The 22524-nt window shown below is 45.5% G+C and overlaps 1 protein-coding gene and 1 long non-coding RNA gene across 9 annotated transcripts in view; one reads left to right on the top strand and one right to left on the bottom strand.

Moving 5' to 3' along the window:
• Positions 1-22524, bottom strand: part of ATPSCKMT (ATP synthase c subunit lysine N-methyltransferase) — a 339506-nt gene that overhangs the window by 130944 nt on the left and 186038 nt on the right. For all 7 annotated transcript variants that reach the window (XR_008290036.1, XR_008290039.1, XR_008290035.1 and 4 more), the window contains exons 5-6: positions 9385-9517; positions 5300-5390 (exon numbers count right to left, since the gene is read on the bottom strand). The gene's annotated coding sequence lies outside the window, so the exon portion shown is untranslated. The remainder of the gene's footprint in view (positions 1-5299; positions 5391-9384; positions 9518-22524) is intronic.
• On the top strand, positions 740-20437 carry LOC128311568 (uncharacterized). 2 transcript variants are annotated; one of them, XR_008290048.1, is made up of 4 exons: positions 740-1146; positions 11248-11375; positions 13785-13915; positions 20112-20437. It is a non-coding gene; the product is annotated as an uncharacterized LOC128311568 (long non-coding RNA). The 2 variants fall into 2 exon arrangements; XR_008290047.1 differs by lacking the exon at positions 20112-20437 and adding an exon at positions 18049-18966.

The raw sequence follows: 22524 nt of genomic DNA, 5'->3' as shown, positions 1-22524 counted from the left end.
GATTCTATGGGGAAAAAAACATTTATAAAGGATAATTCCAAAAGAAAATAAAGATAAAGAAGAAGAAGAAGAAGGTCAAAAGTGCTATAAAATCTAAAACATTATTCTTTTGACAACCATTTTAAGATACCACAATCACTTAAAACTCACTAAAAATATCGTCTTGAACACTCTCAGGAACTGAGAACTGCGTGTCCCAAGTAATTGTCAACATGACATAGAGCTTTTGCTTTGCTGTGAGGCAGTTCCCAACTGACAAATGAGTTGTGCTCAAAAAGTTCTTTTGAAGTTAATTGTTCAGAACTCAGGGCGGCTCACAAAAGAAAATTAACCCTACACGCTTCTTGTTTTAGTTTCCTTGGCCGACCGTGCAGAGTACCGAAGACCATGGGGGGTTCAACACCGAAATGTATTGTCTCACAGTTCGGGACGTTACAGGTCCAAGATCAAGGTGAGGGCAAGTTGGTTCCCATTGAGGCCTGTGAGGAAGAGTCTGCTGTGTGCCCCTCTCCCCGCATCTGGGGATTTGCTGGCAATCTTTCGCATCCCCTCCCCCCCGGGTGTATATCTGTCTATGGGTCCAAGTTCCCCTTTTTTATAGGACAACAGTTATACGAGATGAGGGGCCCACCCTGCTCCAGCAAGGCCTCACCTTAGCGAATTACATCTGCAATGACCTTATCTCCAAATGAGATCACAATCTGAGGTCAAGGTTCAACAAATGAATCTGAGGGGGACACAGTTCAACCTGTAACACTCCCAAAGGGCCCTTCGAGCACAGGGTCACTGAGAACCTGCTTCTGCCAGGGGGGGCCAAGGCGGGTAGTAATGCCTCTTCCTCAGGCCAGGCAAGTGGCCCTTTAGCCTTCACCAGAAGATGGGGGTGGGGTGCGGTGTCAGGAGCTTCTCGGGGCTCACAGCTCCACCTGAGGTGGGGGAAGCGGGAGAACAGGGCTGAGCCCTCCGGCCCCTGGGAGCTGTGAGTTCTCCTGGCCAGCCCAGCAAGTCAGGGTACTGGAACACAGTACTGGAGAAGGTGTGGGTCCCCTCTGAAGGCACCCGGCAGAGATTCTCCAACTTCAAACACAGCAGGATCCCCTGGCTGGCCTGTTGAAACAGACTCCTGGGCCACAGGGCCGGTTTCTGGTAGGTTTGGCATGGGGCCTGGGATATTGCATTTCTAACAAGTTCCCGGGTGAGGCCGATGCTGCTGGTCATGGTCTACCATCTGTGAATTGTTGTCCCGAGAGACACATTATTGAAAAGATCTGCTTTCTGATTTAAAAAAAAAAATGTGCACCCCCTGAGGAGAAACCTCCATAGGAAGAGGGGCTCCAGGGGGTTGAACGGTGGTTTCCCCAAAGACAAGTCTGCCAGGAACCTCGGGATGTGACCTGACTTGGAAAAAGGGCTTTTGCAAATGTGTTCTTTTAAGTTTATTTTGAGAGACAGAAGGAGTGAGACAGGGAGGGAGAGAACCAGTAGGGGAGGGACAGAGAGAGGGGGACAGAAGATCGGAAGCAAACTCTGCGTTGACAGCAGAGAGCCGCGGGGCTGGAGCTCACGAACTGTGAGATCATGACCTGAGCCGAAGTTGGACGCTTAACCGACTGAGCCACCCAGGCACCCTGCAAATGTTATTAAGGACCTGAGATTAGACCATCCTGGATTAACCAGGTAGTTCTAAGTCCAAAGGTGCACGTCCTTGTAAGAGACAGAAGAGAAGACACAGAGGGCACGAGATGACGGAGGCAGAGATGGGGGTGATACCACCACAGATCGAGGAAGGGCAGGAACCCCCAGAAGCTGCAGGAGGAAAGGAAGGGTCCCCCGCAACCAGGGACTTCAAAGGGAGCGTGGCCTTGCCGACACTTGATTTCTGTGAAAGGATAAAACTTCTATCATTTTGAGCTACTGAGTTTGTGGTAATCTGTCACGGCAGCCCTGGGAAACTAATACAGGGAGATTCTTTGACTAAAGATTAAATAAGCCTCAACTGATCCAAAGACAAGGCCATTTTCCTAATTTTTCCCAGGGACAGATAAATCACAAATTAATACCAGCCACCCTTCTGCAGTCTCTCGCCCTAAAATTAACATGCTTCCAAGGAAATAATATTGCATTACATAGAGAATCTGTGGGGCATTTTCTTCAGCAGCTAATAAAAATGTGCTCCGTAGAGGGGTTTTATATACAGTCAAAACACTGTGAAACCATACAAGGTCGTAAATAGGAGGAGCTATGGCCGGCGGACCCACAGCTGGGGCCCCAGGACTCCCCCAGCACAAAGCAGATTCTGGCACACGACCCACCTCTCTCAGAGTGAAACGGGGCCCCGTGAAGCCGAGAAGCCAGAGAAACGCCAGCCACCGACAGAACTGAGCAGAGAGAGAGAGAACTGAACAGACAGAGAACTGGACCCAGCCACGGTGAAGAGGAAGGGGTGCCCAGGGATCCTTCAGAGCACTCAGAGGTGGCCGCGCTGGGGAGGACCACAGGAGCCAACAGGCCAGAGGGCAGAAGCAGAGGACACTGAACCTTCCGCCTGTACCAAAGCCACACCGCCGCTGTGGAGTGGAGGCAGTCTGGAGACGGTCCTGGCCCAAACCCTTCAGCCCTTCCCGTGCTCACGAGTCAGGGATTCGTGGATCTCAAGGCCCATCAGAGAACGGGACACACAGGACCAGGCAGGTTCTGTGTTAATCACGGGATTCATTCTGGAAAAAATGAACTTGCCTCCAGAGGACGTTCAGGAGTCGCCCCAAGTCAACACAATAAGATGACGCAGACCGGAGTTTAAACGACCATACCAAGGGGAAGAACCAGGCCCTCCCAGCATAGGTCCTTGTATTCTGTGGGCTGGTATCATCCCTTCCTGGCACTTTGGAGACACAGGGAGGGAAAGGAGAGTTTCTGGGAAAATCTACTCCCGAGCACATGTCACCTAAGCAGAGACTGCTAATATTCTGCAGGAAGTCATCAGGGCCTTACAAACAGAGGGAGCAAACTGCAGCCCAGGTGGCCATGGGGCCCAGAGGAGGGTCAGCAGAACCTGAGAGGAGCCCCCCAACCCAGACAGGGCCAGAAGAGGAGCTCCTCCCAAGACGCAGGCCATGAACTCACTGCCCGAGGAGGCACAAAGCTGGACGGCACATCCCACTGCACTGCTTGTGTGTCTCAGTAAATAAACACGTTGAGCAACACACACATCACACATAATCTAGTATCGATGATAGAGATGTATTAGTAAAATCGTATTGTGTTTTGTGTATTAATGTCACACGTAACGTGTTAATAGTCACATACGTTATACACGTAAGAGAACAATACATGTTACGTGTATTGCATATATTAATAAATTACACATGTGTCTATTACGCCATCTCATACATTATTTATGTATATAGCTACGTCTACCCGTCTCTATCCATCTGTCTCACTCCAGAGTGTAGCAGCCCTCAACACATCCCTTCGTCTGCCTTTGTAAAATTCTATACGAGAAGCTCTATTCGACTGTCGTAGAGAGAGGTCCTGAGTGTGCCTGGCAGACAGCGTGTCACGAGACTTACTTCAGCCTGGATGTGTGACGTGACTCACTGCTCTGTACCCAGAAATGGGAAAGAACCTCCTGGTTTCGGTGCCATTTCTGAGTCGGAAGCGCTAATGTCCCCTTCATCAGGTGTCCAGAGAAGTCAAGTAGTGGTCAGGAGGGTCCCCTTCCGTTCACTCTGCCTGCTTTCCAGATGGGTTTCTCCAACCCTCATCACACTTGACTTTCCTTTCTTGCTCCAGTTCAGACAAGCCCTGGGCTATAAGATGAGACAGCGATGCCTCCTTGCTGCCCCGCCCCCCAGGACTTCGTCTTCTCCATCCAGTTCCTCCGGACAGCGTGGGACACAGGATAACAGACGCTATAGACTGCTGCCTGCCTTCACCCCAGGAACATCAGACTGACTCCCGCTTCTTCTGCCGGCCCCTCCCGCCTGTGTGAACAGACTGGTTCACCCCACGGCAGCCACAGGGTCTAAACCGATCTCCAGTGAAAGGGAGAACAAGATCAGAGACCGCTGTGCCCGCACAAACCACTTCATGGCTAGGCCAACACTCTAAGGGAAGCATTAAAAATACACACGTTTCGAGAGGATGATTTCTTCCTCTCCATCTCTACAACAGAGCTCTAGTAGTTGGTTTTCTTGCACATAATTTTTCCTAGCAATTAAAAATGATGGCACAGTATGTAAATGGCCTAAAATCTCAGTGATAGAGAGGGTGTTTGAGGCTCTTGTTTATAAATACTATCAGTTTCCTGGCAGTGAAGGAACTCAATTTACTAAGACCAGCAGAAAGCACTTACATGATAAACCTACTGTTCCGGTTTTCCTTAGAAACATTTGTAATCTACTCTATCAGGGATGGAGATTTTCTATTAAAAATATATCAACACCCTCATAAAGGCCATTTTCCCCTTGCAACTTATTCTGAGTAATAACACCCAAGCCATGAATTTGTTGACAATCAATTTTTTTGCTTCTCTATGCAATTCGGCTCAAGAGTATCTTCGGCTCAAACCCAAAATAACATTCAATTACCAGGTGTGGTGACTGCACCCCCTACGATGCTCCCTGTTTTGTGGTGACATATCTACATATCACCACTGGCCCTACAGCCTGAGCCTCGCGAGGGCTTGCTGTTCGACTTTAAATGGGTTTAATTGACTCGAAACATGAGAAATGTGAGTATTGAACCTCAACTACATCATGAAGAATGTCTCTGGGGTATAGACGTGTGAAAGAGTCACTTAGATGTTGATGAGGGGCGCCCTCTTGATCACGTTTTTCATCACAGAAAATACTGAAAGGCATGAAACTGGTGAGTCTAGCGGCTTGAGTAAAGAAACTCAGAGATGGGGATGCTTCAGGCTGCCTCCCGCTTCATTCTGGAAGGCTGCTGGGATGGACTGTGGTAATTAGAGCTTTTATCCGCCCTGCCCTTTCCCTTCCCCCCTCCCCATTTCTTCCAGTAACGAAACCCCCTTGTGAGAAACTCTTTCCAACCAACGTATTTAAGACTTATGATTCAGGCTTGGTCCCTCCAGGAAACACAAGCCCCTGACCACAGTGATTACTTCAGGGACAGACACAGCCACTTGGGCCAGAGAAAGTGGTCCCCCTCCCCCAACAGGGACATGGCTGGCATCATCAGAAAGGAGACACCCTCCACGGATTGCTAGCATCATCACCGGGAAGACATGAGCCCAGGTGTGCCGGCAGCAACCTCTGACAACACATGGACAACCTACCTGAGAAGGGGAGAATTCGAAGAAGCAGATTCAGAAGGTAGAGAGGCAGAATCCTGACGTCACTGCACGTGTTCCTTGGACCTAGGCACTCCTGGATGCAAGAAACAAACGCTAAGTTAATTTGAGTTGTGTTTCTGTCGCTGGTAGCTAAAAATATCCTCACACAGACCCTGAGGACAAAATCACAACCTGTTTCTAGGCTAAACCAAAACTCTCATTTCTGCTACCCGCAACACTTCTGACACCAAATGTGTAGGCTCTACAGACCGAAAAAGGCTGATTCTAACTACCTGGCATCAGCCCAGACCCCACAGATTAAGGGCTGAGTCCCACAGGGAATGCCCTCACTTCAGACACCAACCGAAAGTCTTGGCCTCTGGCATTTTTGACCAACAGACTGGCTATAAATGAAGGGTTCCCATGACCCCCTTCTCGGGTTCAATAATTTGCTAGGAACAGCTCACAGAACTCAGGAGTGTTTGACTTACTATTTGGAGGTTTACTATAAAGGATACAACTTGGGAACAGCCAAATGGATGCACAGGGCGATGTGCAAGGGGGAGGGAGGGAGAGAGGCTTCCAACCCCTCTCTGGGCACAACCTGATATACTCAACAACACAGAAGCTTTCTGAGCCCTGTTGTTTCAGGTTCTTGTGGGGGTTCCATTATGTAGGTATGATCGATTAAATTATTAATCACTGGTGATTAGCTTAATCTCCAGCCCCTCTCCATTCCCTGGAGATCAGGGGTATGGCTCAAAGTCCTATCCCTCTAATCCCAGGCTTGGCTTCTCTGGCAACCAGCCCCATCCTCCACAGTCACCTGAATAGTATAAACTCAGGTCTGGTTGAAAGGGCTTTATGATGAATCACGGAAGATGTTCCTCTCACTCTTAAATTCTAGGGATCCTAGGAGGTCTGTGTCAAGAATTGGAGATAAAGACCAAGGATATAACTCTTATTATGTCACAATATTGTATAGGCAAATCTTGTCTGAGTTTTAAGGGTGACAACTTTCAGACCTTGGGTCGTTGGCTAATTTCAATGCAAGAAGTAAGTAAAAACAAAGATTTTATTTTTCATTTTTTGCTTTTATTTTTGTTTTTATCTTGCCTTATTGGTGTTCTAAGAATGTTAAGATATACTAGGACGAGCAACAATCGGACATAAATTGTCTCAAAAGGCATTTCTTGAGCCGAGTTCTAAGGCGGCAAGGGTTCCCAGTGACGGCATTGGTGAACAGGACTTTGTGCTCTGTGTTTGGACATTTGTGCTTCTCTGCTGTTGTTGTCCAGGGCCTGAAATCTGTGCAGAATCAAGAAAGTGTTGGCTCATCGTCAGAATCTGACCTGCTCGGATAAGGAAAGATGGTGGCCGTGGCAAGATCGCGGTTCCTGGCGCGTGAACCATGGCTCATGGGCTATCGGGAGGCTGGTTTCTCCCAGCGCCGCTATTAATAAGATCATTGCTACATTTCCCTTTCTGACATGAATAATTTATTTGTGGCCACTCTCCCTGAAATCTCACAAGAGGTACAACTCCTTCCTTTTTGTTTTAAGAAAGTTGCTGTGGGGCTCTTGAGGGACAGGGGTTTAAGCAAAAAATAAACTAACAGAAATCAAATGTAGTGGCATATGTCAACTCAGCAAATGTGAATTCAGTGTTTCTTTCAAGAACGACATTAGGCTGGGGGAGGGTGCAAGGGAGGAAGAGACATACAGAAATGAACCACCACCCTGTCCCCACTGAGTATGCAGTCCAGTGGATGTGAGGGAAGGAGCTTAAGCAAGAGAGGGAAGACAAACATATACATCTAAACAGTAAGACAGCAATAAATAAATAAATAAATAAATAAATAAATAAATAAATAGTAAGACAATAAAAATATGCCATAAGAAAAATAAAAGACAGCTAAAATACAGGGAAGCTAATATTTAATAGGGGGAAGATAGGGGTTTTTTCAGATGTATTTATATATGCATTTCCCAAAGTTTGTCCTATAAAACACTCGTCTGATGCGATGCACCTTGAAGAAAGGGTTCTACGGTCCAATATATTTCCGGGAAATGATGATTTCCATTATGTCACGATTATCCCACCTTACAAATCCCCAATATATTCTAGCTTATTCAAGGCTCTGATTAGTTCTACTGAAAGGAAACTATTTAACACAATATTTCCCAAAGTTACCTGACTATAGATATGATGGGAGTTCTCTATGGAAGATATTCCAAGTCATGCTAATGTATATCACATAAGGAAAGATTCCTGATTTCATGGTGCAGACCCAGACGTTCCATAAGATTGGATTTCTTGGAAATCCCACAGATTGTTACCTCAACTGTTGGCTTCAAATTAGTTAGTAAACCTGCTTTGTTCCACCAAAAGAGAAACGAATGAATAAATGAATGAATGAATGAATAAATGTCATGACCTTTGCTAAGAGATGGTGCACATTCTACTAAAATTTCAGATGTGTTTAAAATTTGACAGGGGCTATAAACAGCAAAGAATGGATATCTTCAAATTTTTGTTTAAACAGAGGATTATACACACATATGTCTGTATACATATATATTTCACACGTATACATTTGTGTATAAATATCCATGTGTATTTCATCTGCCACGTGTACATATATATGTACATGCATTTGTGTACATATCCCCTTCATGTGCTCACTGTGATCATTAAGAAGCACTTGCAAATTCATGCGGTTTTAAAAAAATTATCATCAAGATATGCTTTAACCCACTCTTCGTATTGTGAATGGCCAAGCTCTCATTTCAAAGAGGAGAAAGTAGATGGAAAGGAAGGGTGAGAGGGAAGCATCAAACAAAAGACTGGGGGTCACTAGGAACGTGGCCTAAGTCGGTTTTGAGAACCAAAGGAAGGCCAAACACTGACATGATCCAGGAGCATGGGAGTGTTTATCACTTGACAATTGTTGTACATCTGTCTGTCGGTGCTGTTCTCACCTCGGGGCTGTCTCTGATTCCGCGACCCTGCTCAGAAACCCCCGGACTGTCGGCACTCATTTAAGCTCTCTGGGAGGTACTGTCTTCAATGAAGACCTCTTGCTCATCATATCACTGGGGAGGGGGTTGCTCGGAATAGCCAAAATACAGATGCTGGCCTGCAGGGGATCTCCAGACAATAAACTGAAGCTTTGGAGCCTGGGATGGAGTAGGGGTCCTGATGCTCACTCCTTCTCACCTGTAGATTAAAAGCGGACAGGGAAATGGTCATAATGAGGATCAAGGAATCGGCTCCTCACCTAAAACAGGACCGGACAACAGTCTGGGCTGAGGCTGCAGGAAGCCTTCTCTCTCCGGTGCTAGACCCTGAGACTTCCTCAGAAAAGTGCAGGAGCACAGGCCAACCCGGACTCTCATCACTGCACAGAGAAAGCACCAGAATGAGGGAGAAGGCACCTGCTCCTAGGGAAGCCCTGAGCAGTAGGAAACAGGAAGTAGGAGAGCTGGTATTAGCCACTGCGCCAGAGCCAGAGAACCTCCCAGATACAAGCAGAGCCCTTGAACCTTGCCCTTCCCCCCTCAAACGGCACAGGCATGAACAGTGGCCATCCAGCTCCCATCCTAGGCGATGCCCCCTCCCTGGAGCCCATCAGCAGGGAGAGAGGATCCAGCCTACTCCCTCCAACACCCACCTTTTGTGGGGATCTCTCTGGAGACCCAAACAAGGGGAAAAGGTTCTCATCAGCAGCATACATGCATATATATATGCATCCATCACAAGTGCAGTAAACCTGTCCCCTGTAGAATTTTATATTTAAAAGGACATAGCTCTACCTGATTGGCAAGAAAAGGATTATCTTTCATCTAGAGATGGTCATCTCCAGATAGATGGACTGGGTTACTTCTCAAGAATTATGTTTCCCTGAGCCTTGCACTGAATGCCAACAACAGTATTAGGAACTGAGCGCCCACAGAGCAGGGTCTCTGCTTTGTAGAACACACAATAGTATTTGCACACTACATTTCGCAAAGTGGCTTAGATGGGCCAAGACATTTTGTAGAGTATAATTATGCGATCTGATGTTTGGCTTATCTGCGAGCCCTCACCATATTTTGTCCCTTTTCAAGTCAGCAAGAGCTCTTCTTCTGGGTGGCTTCAGGTCACATGTTTGAGATCCATTCTTCTCCCTTGAAGTAAGTAAGCTTCATTTGCCGCTTTCATGGAATTCAAGCAGAGGATCTGAAATACAAGACAGATAGGACTTAACTTTCTCTGAACAATTTCAAAGAAGACTTAATGAATAACAATCAACTGGAACGAATATTTGATCGATCGACTGAGGTGATAAGCAGGAATAAAGCAAGAGCACAGACCAGAAGCCCGCGCCAGGAAGAACCCTAAAGCTATCGACAAAACAGATAGGAAATGTAAAACATTTCAATCAGTACCAACTTTGGCAGATGAGTAAATGTTTGACTAATGCATCTTATCAGTTGTAAATCAGCTTTAAACGGCCATAAGATGTCATAAGACCATCTGAAAGGAAATTGAGGGGGGGGGAGCCTAAGTCCAAAAAAAAAAAAATCATCATATTTTATGGCATTTGTACTGGAATTATTTCTAGCATAATGCAATTTCATAGCTATAATTCAAACTAGGTTTTAGTCTATTGGTTTAACTGCAGCACAGCTAAAATTTAGAAGTTTTTATAGTGCTCAATCCTACATAATGGTGGATAGAAAACTTAGAATTCAATTACAGTACAGGAGACTGTGCTCCTTTCTTCCCTTCACAATGGACTTCATTTGGAGACCTACTAAATAAATAGCAGCTTCCAAATTTCTAACCCAATGAATATACAAATGGGGTGGCTTACTAATCCAAAAGCACTATCAAGAGATGCAGAGATTATTAAATGCAGCATAGGAACATTACAAAAAAAGTAATTCTCTAAAAGAGTACCTCTTGTTCAGGTAAAATATATCCTGATCCTGACATGGTTTTAAATATATTACACGATAAGGGGCATCAGGGTGGTTCAGTCAGTTTAGCATCCAACTCTTTATTTCGGCACAGGTCATGATCCCAGGGTTGTGGTGCTGGGCTCTGTGCTGAGTGTGGAGCCTGCTTGAGATTCTCTCTCTCCCTCTCTCTCTCCCCTTCTCCCCCACTTGCTCTCTCTCTGTCTCTCTCTCTCTAATAAAAATAAATATAAAAAATCTTAGGGTGCCTGGGTGGCTCATTCGGTTGAGCATCCAACTTCAACTCAGGTCACGATCTCACAGTTCTGAGTTCGAGCCCCCCATCAGGCTCTGCACTGCCAGCTCAGAGCCTGGAACCTGCTTCAGATTCTGTGTCTCCCTCGCTCTCTGCCCCTCCCCCACTCGTGCTGTCTCTCTCTTTCAAAAATAAATAAATAGTAACAGAAAAGAATTGTTTCAAACCTTAAATATATCACACGATTAAATAATTATACAAATTCCTATAAATTAACAGGTGGCATCAGAATGAATCTAGAAAGGATCCAGCTGAGAGCTAGAGGTCTCACTTTTTATCTTGAAGAAACTGGAAGGCAGAAGAAACACTAGGCCCCCAGGATACCGGCACATCTGGACACCAAGGACAGCTATGCACTTGCAGCTACTTCCAGGGGCATCGGCTGCCCTAGAGATGGGCAACTAGCGGCTCAGTGTTTTGCTTTCTCAGAAAAAGAGAAAGGGATTACAGGATTATTTAGAGTTCAGTTTGAGAGATTATCTAATTCAAATGTCTCAGTTTGGTCCAAGAAAATGAGATCCAAAGAAACTACCTGGCTTGCCCAAGATCAGAGAGCGAATTCTTGGTGACCTGACCTACCTAGAGCCCAGCCTCCTGATTTCCAGGCTCTGATGGCTTATCCTACACTAGAGCCAAGCATGGCCTTCTCTCCTGGGATGGGCATCCCCTTACGACAACCTTCTCTCCTCCAGGCCCTGGATGTCTTTGGCTGGCTGAGCTGGCAGGAACCACAAGAGCACCTTGCCATCATATCTGAATCTCAGAATGGGTCAGCAGTCGGTTGTGGAACAGGTCTTGACTCAGAGGATTCCACTGAGCGGTAAGTTCCAGCATGTCACGTATATTAATCTCGGTCTGGGAGTTTCTGCATACAGTGCTTTGTCAATATGCATGCATTATGCATCACGCCTGCTCAGTGAGCTAGCTGGTGTGCGAAGAACCAAGGGCTGTAGCGGCACAGCTGATAACTTCAGTCACTGTGAGCCCCCCAGGCAATGACCTGTAGCCTTCAACTATGGGCTTGTCATTCCTACCCTGGGCAGTATAAAACGGATTATTTTGAAACCAAATATTTAATATTTAAGAAAGGACATACATAGTAAATATGAAATATGCAATAGATTTGTTTAGCCCATTAACAAAAGCACATTTCCTTCTTGGAGTTAGCCACACGGAGTGGGGGGTGGGGGTGGGGGTGGGATGCAAATTTATGCAAATTAGCATTGTGCCAAGAGCCTTGATTTATTTCAAAACCATGAAGATTCCATTGCTCTTGGTAAACCTTAGAGATTTTCTTTAAAGGAATCATTTGTTTGCTATTGTACTGAACGATGCTTTATCGTGTGTGTGTGTGTGTGTGTGTGTGTGCATGTGTGTTACACACACTTTAATTTAGTCTTATAGCCTCCTGTCCTCGCTATCGATTTTTATTAGTTTGGTTTCCTATGTATTCAAAGAGATTTGTAAGTCAAATCCACTTTCTGTTTTTAAGGATGCTTTATGTTTTAGGAATTAAATAATGCATTTTTATTTTTTAAGTGTTATGTCACGCTGTGGTCACCGCAAGTGTATCTGCCACCTGCCCCCATACGACACTATTCCAACAACATTGACTTTCTTCCTTCTGTTGTACCTTTCACCCCCGTGACTTATTCATCCCATAACTGGAAGCCTGTATCTCCCTCTCCCCTTCACCCATGCCCCCATTATTAAAATACTGTACTATTAAATGAGTTTTTAAAACGTAAACTAGATACTATACCAACCGTTTAAAAGGGAAAAGGGATTATCACAAGTGTGTTTGCATCCCACTCAAATCAAGTATGTGCAATGAACTCCGTGGCAGAGTGTTCCGGGACGGAGCAGTAGAGAAAAGCTACCTGTGGTACCGAGAGATTGCCGCTGGCTTTCTCATGATCCCCAAGCAGGGTCACGTTCCTTGCAAATTCTGAGGGCTGACTGACGCAGCAGGCATGATGACAGCTGCCACCAGCAGGGAATCCAGCTGACATGCCAGCTGCGCTCACTCGAGGCCGGAGCCTGTGCGAGGCTTCCTCTCACTGCCGACGGCATTCCTTCTCCTTGGCCAGGAAGTTTTGTCCGTGGTGGGTCATTTTCTCAGATACATGGATCCGATAAGGGTAAAGAAGCTGTGAGTTCTTTGGTTCTGTGTAGCAGACCCTTTTTTTAAATCCGTGGTTAGCACCGAATCCTAGTACCTGGGGTCAGATTCCTAGGTCCGGGGGTCAGAGAAGTGAGTAACTAACTTTACCAAATTGCTGGTGCTCTGGAAATCAGGCAATGGTAGAAACCTAACCACTAGCCCCTTAGGGGAGAATATGTTTTCATAAGGAGATTAGGCATCAGACTTTGTTTTTGTTTTTTCCTCCTAATCAAATGAATGAATGTCCCAGGGCTCTACGCTGAAGTCGACCAACACACCAACATAAAAGAAATGAAAACACCCGAAGGTGTTTCACATCCTGCCAGCTGGGTTGATATTGTCTCGAGGCCCCAGTAACTCCTGCCTCTGCACTTGTCCTACGGCACCTGGGGAGCACATCTAGGGAGCACCCATGGGTGTCCTACGGCAGGTGAGCCACTCTGGAACCCACAGCCCACCCCACCGGCCCTCACTTGAATGGGCTCCTCTCATCTTCAGGGGGCTTCAGAGAAATTCAGACGGTGTCACTGAACACTACAGAGGAAAGCAAAGCTTCCTAGAAAAGTATGGATGTGAGCTGGACCTCAAAACACGGTGCATAAAATGACCTCACTTACTGTAGATCAGTGTTCCTCAACCTGCTTTTCATCATCACCTCTCCCCCCACAAGGAGCCTTTTTAGCTTTTTCCTAATCGCCCTTCCCCAAGACATTTTAGTGCCTGTATCTCTGGTTATGCACCTTGACCCTGTAAAAGGTCCACAAACCATTGTAATATCTACGATTTTTTTCACTCCCCACCTTAAGAATCAATTTTTGCCTCCTGGGGGGTACGTATCACTGTAGAGAATGCACATCACATGTGTTTCCCTTGTATAAATGATGATATTCTTCTGATACCCTACCGTGGGTAGTCAAATTCCCCTTTAAGAGAGATCTTTTTCAGTGTGGGTTACTTAAGAGAATGTGTGAATCCTCTTAGGGGAAAAACGGGAGTCCCCCAACAAATAAGCCTTGAGTTGGCAAAAGAGGAGATAGTTCATCTCCGCCATTCTTTGCTTTTTAGATCTAGACGCCAAGGAGTCCAGATGTCTTAGAAGGCTGGGAGGCGGCCCCTAACTCATGGAGAGAAGCTGAGCAGCAGAAAGAACAACCTTCTTGGAGCAGGAATTCCCCAGAAATGGGAAACACCGTTTGGTGAGCTGGATCATTATTTTACATCACCCTGTACTTACCCACATTCACTGTCTCTGAATTTGTGAGTCGGCAAGAGTAGGAAAGTGAGCCGAGGGGGTAAGTCAGGAGAGCAGGCCCGTCAGGACACGTTCAATGGAATCAGTGAGGGCCACTCACTCCTTTTCCTGGAGTAGTATAGACAGCTTCATAAAGGAGACGGCAACCAAACACCGCCTATGTCTCAATGTTGCATACAACCGTAGCAAGTGCTTACATCCCTGACCTTAACTAAACCAAACTAGCCTCCTCCTCCCTTTACTTATTTCCTCAACAAATATTTTGAGTGCCAAGTATCTGTGAATACTGTGAAAAATGCAAAAGTCAAGAGGGATCCACTTTTCCCCCCGAAGAGCCTACAGCCCACAGGGAACGTTCAGATGATCGGATTAGTAGAATTGGTGGGTAGTGCAAGGTTTCCTGGAGTATTTGCTCCAGCTCCCCATATTGCAACACCCCCCCCCCGAGACATTCACTGTTTGTTGTTCTTCAAGGATGAACTCACTCTTTGGGGGACTTCATTTCATTTGTACTTCCAAATCCATTGTTTTTCAGGAGCATAACCAGGTGTCTTAAAGTCAAGCTGCTACCTAAATTAAGCCCTCTTCCCTCATTGCACTCTCCCCACAAAATCAGTGATTACAATCAAAGAAACAATTACCTTTCACAAGATTTGCTTTTAATTAATCTGGCTGTACCTCCTTGAAAATGCCACTACTAAGAGCACATCTAATGAGTCCTCCTGCCGTGGTAGTTGCAAGAACAGACAGACAATAAGCAAATGGCCTGATGGTGGTTCCTTCATCCTCCACACCTTAAATCACAAGAGACTCAAGTCTGCACACGGGATCCCGGGAACTGGGCCTTGCTCCAGACAGCTTTTGAGGACACGGGGTTGTTCGGATAACAGGAGAGAGGGGGCTAGTCCTGTGAGATGGAAATGCTCCTTGGGAAGACCTGAGACTTTTTTCCTGGCTTGTTCTTAAAAGTATTATGTCAGCCTCATAAGGTGTTGTCATGACATTCTCCCAATCTGTTGACCTTTTCACATCATTAGAACAAACCTGAGTCAATAGATCCCCTCGAGCTGGCCTCCACGGCCAACCTTAGCCACGCGGCCGCCGAGCACAAGCCTGCTAAATCTGCTTGTTCTGTTTAGAAGCTACGGAGGTGGGCACGGTGGCTAGCCTCCTGAATGATTCTTCGAGAAACCCAATTCTGAAAGTCCTTTTTTTTTTCCTACAGAAGCTTACCTACTGAGCACTCCTACATTGTCAACACATCTCTCCAGCAGGAGACCTGCGCTTTAACAGGTTGTCCTAAACATCAGACACCATAGCCTCCTCCAGTGACCATCACCGAGTTGCAATCCTCTCTTGTAGTAGAATTCTTAGACATCCTTACCTTATCAGTAGAATGGCAGTAGTGTGTAGAGCAGGAAGAATTTGGGCTGCAAGTGTGTTTCCCTAGTATGGTTCTCAGCTTCCATAATTCTAGGCAACTATGCTGGGAAATTTTCCTGGAAGATTAACCATTAACTTTATCCTTTATCCTTGGTAGATCCAACACTGTGTATCAGCCCGGACTCTAACACTGGAGACTGAATTCCTTTTGAACATTCTGAATTCTTGAGCCCTCCCAGGGCAGTTGCTGGGTTTCAGAACTCGACTTGGGGTGGCTGGGTGGTTCAGTTGGTCCAGCTCTTGATTTCAGCTCAGGTCATGATCTCACAGTTCGTGAATTCGAGACCCACGTTGGGCTCTGAGCTGACAGTGCAGAGCCTGCTTGGGATTCTCTGTTTCCCTCTCTCTGCCCCTCCCCTGCTTGTTCTCTCTCTCTCTCTCTCTCTCTCTCTCTCTCTCTCAATAAATACATAAACACTAAAAAAAAAAAAAAAAACTTGGAGACTCTCCGTGTCTGTAAAGCAATCAGTGTGGCAACTGGCTCTCCACCTTCTGGACACCTACTGCTTTTCTCCACTTCTCCACTACAGTTACAAGTAAGTTACTCCCATGGTAGGAAAAAAAAATCATCTAATTAAAAGTATATCTCTCATTTGTCCTTTAGAAAAGTTCCAGAATTCCATCCGACCCCCAAATTCCATCAGTTCAAACAAGAAAAAAAATGTATTGCCATGTAAATGAATCACCTCACAAAAACATGATATAGACTACTTTTCTTTGATAAATTTACCCATTGTCTCATATTTTCCAAAGATGAGCAAAGAGCCTCCGTTAACTCTCTTCCCTTGTTTCATTTAATTTGAGCTCAAATTTAAATGCAGTGGTTCCCTTAGAAACTACTGCAACCTGCAACTTTTATGACCAGTCTCTAGCTACAAACTCAAGCTTATTCACGAACATAAGTTTTAACATAATGTTGAAATAGAACTTAAAAACTGAGATTCTAGTGTTTTTATAATAAGGACTTATTAGTAAAGAAATGAAAAAGATAAGGAAATAAAGTTTTGTATATGAAACGAAGTATGCTGTTTCATAAAAGCCATACCTCTGAAATGTATTATATAAGTAGCTGAACATGCTGATGTCTCTTGAAATTTGCTGAGAATAAATTTGAAATTGCATTTCCATGGAAGTAATTGCCTATCCTCTAGAGCAACGGTTTCTAACTTCTTCAAAGATCCTTTTTGAATTCCAAGAAATTTTAGCAAGAACTCCCACATGATCAGAAAAAGGCAGAACGCATGTGGAGAGAGACTCACAGGTCTTTGCCTTAACTTCACGGTCCGCCAGTCTGGTCTCACCAGCTGGCTTTCACAGATCCTGTGCGCTGATAGCCATAAAATTATCCAGAAATGACGGTCCCTGTGCAAACATTCTAGAACGAGTTCGTGGCTTACATGAAAGCTTCAGAGATCACTGTGTCTACACCAGATTTGCCTACGCCAGGAAACAAATGTCCTCCTTTCTTTCTTTTAGTGTCAATGCATAGTCTACTATTGATGTGTTACGCCCCCGAAATTTACCTTTCTAGTACTGTCTAATTAAATCTAAAACCTGTTCACCTTCTTCTCAAGCGTAGGGTTGAGCTGTAAGAACGCAGAGAATTCAAGAAGGACCTTTCTATATGCAAATAAAGTGTGGTAACTTATCATCCCCTCCATGGGGATGATTATCCACATAAATCTTAACAGTGCCATTGAGAACTGCATTAAATCATCCCACTGGCCCGTCGCACTGTGGGTGAGAAGCTGGCATTTTTATATATTTAACCCTATTGCACTTTGACAGGAAATCACACCCTGTCCATATGCACGATCTCTGCAAGAAACCCAGGTCAGAAATGAGCGAGGCCCAGCCCCACCTGGCTTGTGGGCACAGGCATGCAAAGTCGTGCTGCTTCCCAACCCCTTGTGCCACCGAAGTTGCCTCTACAATGAACGTGTTGCCCTTTGGAGAGGGGATTTTCTAATTTCCACACTCTCTGGGAGATCTTCCCCCTGACAAACAGGAATTCTGCAGGCTCTTGTTTAGAAATTGTTCTTCCCTGGCCTCTGGCATGCCTCACGACTTATGTATCATTCCGCGTCTGCCTGTGGGTCACAGAATCATAGACATTATCTGGATGGCATGAATTCAGAGGATCCACCAACTTGAATGGGGGGAAATGTTACAGCTTTATTTTCACTCATCTCTAACCTGAAGTTAGCATTTCCTTCAAATGTGAATGCAGGCAGCAAACCACAGTTGTCTTGGAGACATTATCACCAAGAGAAATCGCAGGTGTTTTCATATCACAGTAATGCTGCACGGATATTTCAAAATATTTACTGTTGTCACTATTTCAAAATGCAGGTAGCTGTTAGACATGCCATCAGAGCTTGAGCTTGCTTTTAGTGTAGTTACAAAGAAGCCTACATATCGCTACATCACCAATTTGATACATATATTTGCTAAGTATATTTTAACAAGATTGGTTGCCGTTGTAATCCTTTGTGTTTTATTTTGTGCACTTAAAAACATAATTTCCTTTGCCTTCTGAGACGTGTTGAGTAAGAAGTTGCTGTGGCTGAAGTAAAAGAGGCTGTTGCCTGTTTTCTCCTCTACGGTTTTGATGGTTTCCTGTCTCACATTTAGGTCTTTCACGGGGACCCCATCGAGATAAAAAGCATCTGTACAGCAAAGGAAACAATCAACAAAACCAAAAAACAACCGATGAAATGGGAGAAGATATTTGCAAATGACATATCAGATAAGGGGTTAGTATCCAAAATCTATAAAGAACTTACCAAACTCAACACCCAAAAAACAAATAATCCAATGAAGAAATGGGCAGAAGACATGAATTGACACTTTTCCAAAGAAGACATCCAGATGGTCAACAGACACATGGAAAGATGCTCAACGTCACTCCTCATCAGGGAAACACAAATCAAAACCACACTGAGATACCACCTCACGCCGGTCAGAATGGCTAAAATGAACAACTCAGGAAACAACAGATGCTGGAGAGGATGTGGAGAAACGGGAACCCTCTTGCACTGTTGGTGGGAATGCAAACTGGTGCAGCCGCTCTGGAAAACAGTGTGGAGGTCCCTCAAACAATTAAAAATAGAACTACTCTACAACCCAGCAATAGCACTACTAGGAGTCTATCCAAAGGATACAGGAGTGCTGATGCATAGGGGCACATGTACCCCAATGTTTATAACAGCGCTTTCAACAATAGCCAAATCATGTCAAGAGCCCAAATGCCCATCAATTGATTAATGGATAAAGAAGATGTGGTTTATATATACAACGGAATAATATTTGGTAATAAGAAAGAATGAAATCTTGCCATTTGCAACAACTGGAGGATACTGGAACTGGAGGGTATTATGCTAAGTGAAATAAAACGTCAGAGAAAGGCAGACATCATATGTTTTCACTCATATGTGGAATTTGAGAAACGTAACAGAAGACCATGGGGGAAGAGGAAGGGGGGAAAACAGTTTCAAACAGAGAGGGAGGCAAACCGTAAGAGACTCTTATACAGAGAACAAAACTGAGGGTTGATGGAAGGGGTGGGGAAGAGGGGAAAATGGGTGATGGGCATTGAGGAGGGCACTTGCTGGGTGGGATGAGCACTGGACGTTGTATGTAAATGGTGAATCATGGGACTCTACTCCTAAAACCCTGGGCACACCGTATATCCTGTATGTTAGCTAACTTGACAATAAATTATACGTAGGGGAGAAATATTCAAAATACATACATACATACATACATGCATACATAAAAACATTATTAGGAGGGGCATCTGGGTGGCTCAGTTGGTTAGGCATCTGACTCTTGACTTCGGCTCAAGTCATGATTCCAGGTCCTGTGATGAGCCCTGAATCAGGCTCCACGCGGAGTGTGGAGCCTGCACAGGATTGTCTCTCTCTCTTTCTCGCCCTCTGCCCCTCTCACCCACTTGTGCACGCACACGCGCGCTCTCTCCCCCTCTCTCTATAATTAATTAATTAATTGACTAACCAATTAAAACACACTTTGGAGAAAGGGTCCCTGGGACTCATCAGAGGCTCTAGGTCATAAAGAAAAGTAAGAATTCTTGCCTTGAAGGTGTGAGTCCTTGAATTTTCACTGCTGCTGCCACATCCTTGATCACCCTGTGCTTGGCTCCGTTGCTCTCAAAGCCCCACTGCTCTGCCCTACGGCCTCTCATGCTTGTGTACATAAGGCTGGTCCTGTGTGACCTCCACAAGCAAGAGACATTGTGGGCAGAAGTTCTGTCCAGGAGGACCCATCCTGACAGTCACCCTGTATCGATCCTTTCCTGGCATCTTACTCTTGGGGGTGTGGCACGAACTTCAGCAAGCACACAAAAACATTCCTCGTCCCCTCATGCATTTCGACCAAGTGTTAAGAGGCCCTTACAGAACATTTGATCTGCCTCCTAATTCCACAGTCAAGTCAATGGAATCCCCGACGGCAAAATGAACCCGCCTCAAAATCCCACAGCAAATTAACTGTCCCGACGCCCAGGAAAGTTCTCTTCTGTATACTACACACACACAGAGATAACAACAATGATGAGCATTTACATCGTGCTCACGCTGTACCACGCACTGTTTTAAGTGCTTTACGTATATTAATTCCCTTAGTTATCATTATGAATCAATTAGGTATGTTCTGTGATTACCCTCACTTTACAGATGGGGAAACTGAGGCCCAGAGTGGTGAAGAGACTAACTAGGTTACACAACCAGTGAATGATGTAGCCAACATTCAAATCAGGCAGTGAGCCGGCTCTCAGCCCTGAACCATCCTGCCTCTCCAGCTAACCTCCACCAGTCCCACCATGGCTGATGACAAAACCATGCAGAAACGGGGCAGAGATGACCTCATTAGGCTTCAGTTCCCTTATCTTATAAAACAAGGACAGAAAAGACCTATCTTGCAAGGCTGGTCTGAAATGGAAATAAAACATATATATCAATGCTCAATGTGTTCAACGCATAAGTTCCTAAATGGTAGTTGTTTTCATTTGTGGCAAGGTAAACACAAAACACTGTGGACAAAGACGAAGCAGGCGGTGACGGCCAGACCTTCAGGAGAGGGGGAATGAGCAGAAAACTGTGGCCCAAGTGGAAGAGAAGTTGAGTAATCCAGGCCACATTTGCAAAGACCTACTAGACACCTCCAAACTCCTAAGGATTAAGACTCGAGGGGCACCTGGGTGGCTCAGTCCGTTGAGCATCTGACTTTGGCTCAGGTCATGATCCCACAGTTTGTGGGTTTGACCCTTGTGTCAGGCTCTATGCTGACAGCTCAGAGCCTGGAGCCTGCTTCGGATTCTGTGTCTCCCTCTCTCTCTGCCCCTCCCCCACTCGCGCTCGCACGCTCTCCCTCTCTCAAAAATAAATAAACATTAAAAAAATTAAAAATCTATATATTGCCTCTTTCCCCCCAAATTCACCCCTGCTCCTGTATTCCTTTACTCAGTGAAAGTTGCTACATTCAACTTCTTTCTTGCCCTCCTCCTCCCATCCCACCCACAAACCCTGCCAACCTGCTCCAGAGATAGCCCCTACAACTAACTCAAAATATGACTCAAACGCTGAATTTAACTCCTTCTCAAAATTAGCACCAGCTGACCAAAGAAAATCTGTATCAATGCTGGAAAATTGGAAAGGTTGAAAATGACATTCAAATGATACTCAAGGATTTTCCAAGCAATATAGTAACGTGAGACCAGCCACAGACTAGAATACTCTGGGCCCACCACTGCCAAATGCAGAGAAAACCCACTTGGGAACAAGTGGGAACACAGGCAGGGAGCCCCAGCTAAGTCCCACCAGCAACTCCTAGCTTGGAGAGCATGAGGGATGAGGGGTTTTTGTTTGGCCTACTTCCCTTCCTTCTTTGGGGAAACTGTACATCTCCCTCCGGGCCCCCAAACATAGGACCTGCCACATCCTGACCACAGAGCTGAGTGCGTGAGCAAGCTAGGTCACACAGACTCCCTCTTGGGAGCTCAACTTTGAGGGATACATGACGGACAGAAGGCATCTGGCGTTGAATCATCAGGTTGACAGCCACACCCTGGAGAGGTGGTCCAGAAGCTCTTGCTTCTAAGATCCCTAGAACTGCACGATGTCCTTTCCTCCTGAGGCCTAGTGGCTCCATCTTCCCTGGACTCCATGAGATGTTCAGTATCCTGGGTGTTTACTGTATTATTACACTTCATAACATACACGTACACTACATACATCCTTCTACATGGATCACTATTTCTTAATCAATGTTAAAGAAGAAAACAGCAATTCCTAAAAGAGGTTTGCTTCCAGGCAGTGGGATGGAACTCACTGCAGACTCAAATGAGAGGAAAAACTCATGCACTCGTCCTTCTCAAGACAATGGAAACCATGAAAATGACTTAGGCTAAGGAAACATAAAGTTTAGCCAAGGAGGGAGGGAAGTTAGTGCAATCCCAGTGAGGTTGAGGGCTTTGCTCAACTCAGTTAACTCAGTAATTGGTGACAGTTCATTTGAACCCTTAGGACATTCCATTTGATGGGTGTGAACTAGGAGTCCCCACAGTCCCCCTACGAATGACCATAAAAAGACTTCACGTGTCCATCTGAAGCACAAAGGGCCCGGGCATCCAGAGCATGAGTCCCAGAGAAAATTCTCCTAAAGAGAACCAACATCTTTCTGCTTAGGACGAGAATCCCAATATACCCGGAAACAGTGAGTTACTGAGCTCAGGCTGCCATAAAATACCATAGACTGGGGGGGTTAAACAACAGACAATTATTTCTCACAGTTCTGGAGGGTGGAAGTCCAAGATCTAAGTTGCCAACATGCTCAGGTTCTGGTGAAAGCCCTCCTTCCTGCTTGCAGAACACCCTGCCTTCTCACTGTGTCAGCATGATGGGAAGGGAGACAGAAAGACGTTGGGAGGGAAAGAAAGAGGAAACTCCGTCGTGTCTTCTTACATGGTCACGAATCCCATTATGAGGGATCTATCTTCATGACCTCGTCTAAACCTAATTACCTCCCAAGGGCCCCACGTCCTAATGTGATTTCATCGGGGTCGGGCTTCAACATATGAATTTGGGTAGG

This window comes from Acinonyx jubatus, chromosome A1, assembly GCF_027475565.1.
Source record: "Acinonyx jubatus isolate Ajub_Pintada_27869175 chromosome A1, VMU_Ajub_asm_v1.0, whole genome shotgun sequence".
NCBI lineage: Eukaryota > Metazoa > Chordata > Mammalia > Carnivora > Felidae > Acinonyx > Acinonyx jubatus.
This window is presented reverse-complemented; position numbering and strand designations above follow the sequence as displayed.